Raw genomic sequence first — 5,068 nt, forward strand, 5'->3', positions numbered from 1 at the left:
CCATGAGGTGCTACCCTAGAAATTCTTGTGGTACCCAAGCCTCCAACGCTTGTCCCTCCTCCTCCTACCTAAACTGAACTAGCTAACAAGAAATGAAAGAAGGATAAGAAGGGAGGAAAAAGCTCTACTAAGAAATGGGAGATTCCAGAAGAAACTCCTCCTAAACAGACTAAGGTTGCCAAAGTCACTTAGTCTCAACAAAGGAGGGGGGGGGGGAGACTTCAGAGGTCGTTTCAGAATGCCGCCCACGAGTTCCGAGCTGGAAACCCCCCCCCCCCCTAGTATTGGATGGAGCCCCCCTTCCCGCAGATTCCTCAATCCACAAATTTAATAATGGAAGGGCAAGCTATGTAGTCAACTCGGTCAAGCAAGCGCTCCTTCTACCTCGGGACATGGCCAAGCTTTGTAATTTAAAGAAGCACAAAATGTTTTTGTCCCTAAAGAGGGACTTAGCCCTAGTATGCTTCTCTTCTTCTCTTATTTCCTTATTTACTTCTACAATGTTTAACTTCTAACTCCTTTCTTTATTCATAAATTTCTAGGCCACCCAAGCAGCACATGTGGCCGAGGAGTGGGTTGACCAAGCCCTTTATGAAAAGAAAGAGGAGGAATCCAAGCGCCATGCTGCCTAGAAGGTCCAAGCCCAAACTGAAAAAAAAAAATTTTGAATGAAACCCTTTTTGAGTTGTTCGCGTGTGATAAAGCTTGGAAAAGTATTGAGGCCTTGATTAAGAGCTCTGAAAGGCAGGCATGAGAACAACTACACCATTTAAGAAAGTCAGAAGGTCAACTTACTCTTGCCTGGGCTAAGATTACAGAATTGACCAAGGAGCTGGAATAGAAAGCTGAAGAGATGAACAAGGTCAAACAAGGAACGTACAATCTGGGGCAGAAGGAAACTGCAACACACTTAAAGTCTCAGATCCCAATTGATTACTGAGACTTTTGTCTTCGAACTTGGATCAAGGCTTTAAATGCTGCTAGCATGGACCCCTCCTTTGAGCAAAGGAATCCGGAGAAGGTTTTCTACCCCCCCTCCCCCAGCCATCAGAGAAAAAGCACCTGCTCCAACTCCTATCAGCACTACTGCTCCTGCCCAACCTACCCATGTCAAAGACCAACCTTTTGCATCCAGTGATAAAGCTTCGACAACTTCTGCTACAGCCAAGAAGACTCCTTCCTCGGACAAGGTCCTCTCTTTGGTTAAAGCTACTATCTCTGGGCCATAACCTTTTGCTGAGGAGCAAACCACTAAGGATAGAGAAGGAAAAAGTACCCAAGGTCCAAGGAGCAAAATAGATATTGGCCGAGGTTTCATTTTTTTTTATTTTTTATTTTACATGTGGCCACCTTTTGTACTACAGCCTCCCCTTGTTATAAAGAAGTTTGCTAGTACTTCAGTTCATCAATGAAAAAGCTTCAACCTATCTTTCATTGCATACACTATCTTTTTGCTTTTTACTCATTATTTTTAGTAGTAATTTTCAACATTATGTTGATATACACGACAAATTACCTTGTTTTCCTGAACTTTACCATATATTGACATTTGACTTCACATACATGTCTATTTTCAACTGTCTTTATTTATTTATTTATTTTTCAAAGATCTTTATTCTGCAATCCAAGATATCAAGTCTTTCTATATTTGGTGTCATACTTGCAAAACTTGAAGGTGAGCTTTTCCAAAAATTATTATCCAATGTGTTAAACTTGGCTAAAGTCCTACTTGTATTTATCAAGAAAAATATGTGTTAATTTACTCAAATTAGGTGATCCGAGGAATCAAAATTGTCCAAGGTTCTATTTAACCCTTAGTAACAAATTAGGTATTAATTTATCCAAGGCAAGTGATCTGAGGAATCGAACTTGGTCGAGGTTTTGTTTAACCTTTAGTAACAAGTTAGGTGTTAATTTACCGAAGGCAGGTGATTTGAGTAATCGAACCTGGTCGATGTTTTGTTTCACCCTTAGTAACAAGTTAGGTGTTAATTTATCGAAGGTAGGTGATCTGAGGAATCGTACCTGGTCGAGGTCCTGTTCAACCCTTACTAATATTAAAGCCACTATTAACCAAAACAAAGCAACAGTATTGCTTAATATGTCTTGATTTTCCATACATACATAATCATTTATATGATTTCAAACTAGTAAAAATATTTTCGTAAGTTATTTACATTCCATGGTCGAGGGACTACAATCCCATCCAAATCCTTTAACCGATAAGCCCCCGTTCTAGCTACTGAAGTCACTCGATAAGGTCCCTCCCAATTGGGACCAAGCTTTCCCCAAGAAGGATTCTTCATACTTCCAACCACCCTGCGTAGGACGAGGTCCCCTGGAATGAACATCCTAGCTTTTACCCCTTTTCCAAATCTTTGCCTAAGTCTTTGTTGATATCATGCTAATCTTATTACAGCGACCTCCCTTCATTCATCAGCCAAGTCGAGGTCAAGGGAGAGGAGCTATTTATTGCTGCTACTAGTGAACTAGAACTGGTCGGACCTTAACGTCAGAAAACCAATTTCTATAGGGATAACTGCTTTAGATCCATATGTCATAGAAAATGGAATCTCTCCAGTAGATCTTCTAAGAGTCGTGCAATATGTCCATAAAACACAGGGTAACTCTTCCACCCATCTTCCCTTAGCATCTTCTAATCTCTTCTTCAAACCACCCACAATAATTTTATTTATGGCCTCCGCTTGGCCATTACTCTGAGGTTACGCTGGTGGAATACATGTTCTTTATCCCCAAATCATAGTAGTATCTCCAAAAGACTTTATTGTCAAATTGAAGCTCATTATTTGAGATGAGAGTGTTTGGAATCCCAAATCTCGTTACAATATTCCGCCATATGAATCTCTTTACATCTTGGTCTCGTATATTTGCTAAGGGTTCAGCCTCCACCCATTTGGTAAAGTAATCAGTAGCAACGAAAAGATATCTTCAATTCCCTATCACCTTAAGGAATAGTCCAACAATATTCAACCCCCACTAGGCAAAAAGCCAAGGAGTACTCAATAGATTCAGAGCTCCCCCTGGCTGGTGGATATTGGGAGCATATCTCTAACACTGATCACATTTTTTAACATACTCTTGAGAAGATTTTTGCATACTCGGCCACCAATAACCTTGTGATAAAGCTCTATGGGCAAGGGATCTTCCTCCTGTATGATTACCACAAATTCCCTCATGCAGTTCTTCCAACAACACTTCCACCACCTCAGGATGAATACACAACAGATTCGGCCCCGAATACGAGCGCTTGTATAATTTATAATCCTCGGACAGCCAAAACCTCGGTGCCTTTCTATGGATTTTCTCCGCTTCAATTCTGTCCTCGGGCAAGGTTCCTTCTTTAAGAAATGTAACTATAAGGTCCATCCAACTTAGGCCCACTTGCATGAAGTGTACTCCTAGCAGGAGTTGCATGGTCTTCCACGAGTATAATCCTTAGAAGTTTTTCTCTACTTGAAGTGGCCAAGGTTGCTAACGAGTCAGCATGAGAATTTTTACTTCGAGGAACTTGCTCCAAGGTAAAGGAATATAAGCCATCCGATAAACATTTCACCTGATTTAATTACCAAGCATCCTCAGGTCTTTTGCTTAAAAATCACCCTGAACCTGTCCAGTTATGAGCCTAAAATTGCAGTACGCCCTAACAGATTTACCTCCAAGCTCCCAAACAACAACTAACCCTGCTTGGAGAGCTTCACACTCAGCCTCATTGTTCATCGTTGAAAAGCCAAGCCTCAAAGATTTTTCCAATGCAATCCCGTCTGGCGAGATTATCACGATTCCAATTCCTGACCCCTTTTGGTTAACCGTGCCGTCCACAAATAACTACCACGATTACTGAGTTGCTATTGAACTCATTCTTGTTGCTACTTTGGGCTTACCACCTCGGGGTCACCTGGGCCTATCTCTTCAATGAATTCCACTACCAGATTTGCGAGAATTTTCCCTTTCACGGTCGTACGAGGCAAATACTTGATGTCAAATGCACCTAGCATAGTTCCCCACTTGCCACTCTTCCAATGTAGTCCAATCTCCAAAGTAACGCTTGCAAAGGCAATTGGGTTAAGACGATCTCCGTGTGAGCTTGGAAATAGTATGGTAGCTTCTTTGTGGCATGAATAACAGCAAGGATAGCCTTCTCAAGAGGGAGATACCTAACCTTTGCCTCCTAAATAGATTTGCTGACATAATACATTGGTTTCTAAATTCCTCCATCAACCCATATTAGGACCAAATTCACTGCATGTTGCACAACAGCTATGTATGCATGCAAAACCTCTTCTTTCTCTGGTCTGGACAAAACTGGTGGATGTGCCAGATATGCCTTCAACTCCTTGAAAGCTTTGTCACACTCCTCGGACCAAGAAAAATTCTTCCACTTATGTAATAGCTGAAAGAATGGTCTAAATTGATCAAACAACCGTGATATGAACCTATTCAGAGCCGCTGTCATTCTAGTAAGACACTAGACGTCCTTCGGATTCCGAGGAGGGTGCAAATTATGAATAGCCTTAATCTAGTTGGGGTTAACCTCAATCCCTCTATAGGTGATCATATAACCCAAAAACTTCCTGGACCCTACACCAAAAGAACATTTAGAAGCATTTAAAGCAACTTATGCCTTCTCAATATTGCAAAAATTTCACCAAGACCTATTAGATGTTGGGACTCTTCTTAACTTTTTACCACCATGTCATCAATGTAGGCCTCCACGTTCTTTCCCAACTGGTTCTCAAACATCTTCGTCACCATTCTCTGATATGTAGATCCAACATTCTTCAGGCCAAAATACATTACTCGGTAATGATAATTTCCTGGTAGGGTAAGGAAAGTGGTTTTCTCTTAATCGGATAGTGCCAAAGGGGTTTGGTGATATCCTTGAAAAGCATCCAGGAAACTTATTCTAGGGTGCCTAAATGTTGCATCTACTAGCTAATCTATCCTTAGAACAAGAAAGGGATCCTTGGGGCAGGCTTTACTAAGGTCTGTAAAGTCAACGCACACTCTCCATTTCCTCGACTTCTTTCTTACCACTACGGTGTTAGCC

The sequence above is a fragment of the Quercus suber genome, unplaced genomic scaffold (assembly GCF_002906115.3).
Source record: "Quercus suber isolate HL8 unplaced genomic scaffold, Cork oak 2.0 scaffold_390, whole genome shotgun sequence".
NCBI lineage: Eukaryota > Viridiplantae > Streptophyta > Magnoliopsida > Fagales > Fagaceae > Quercus > Quercus suber.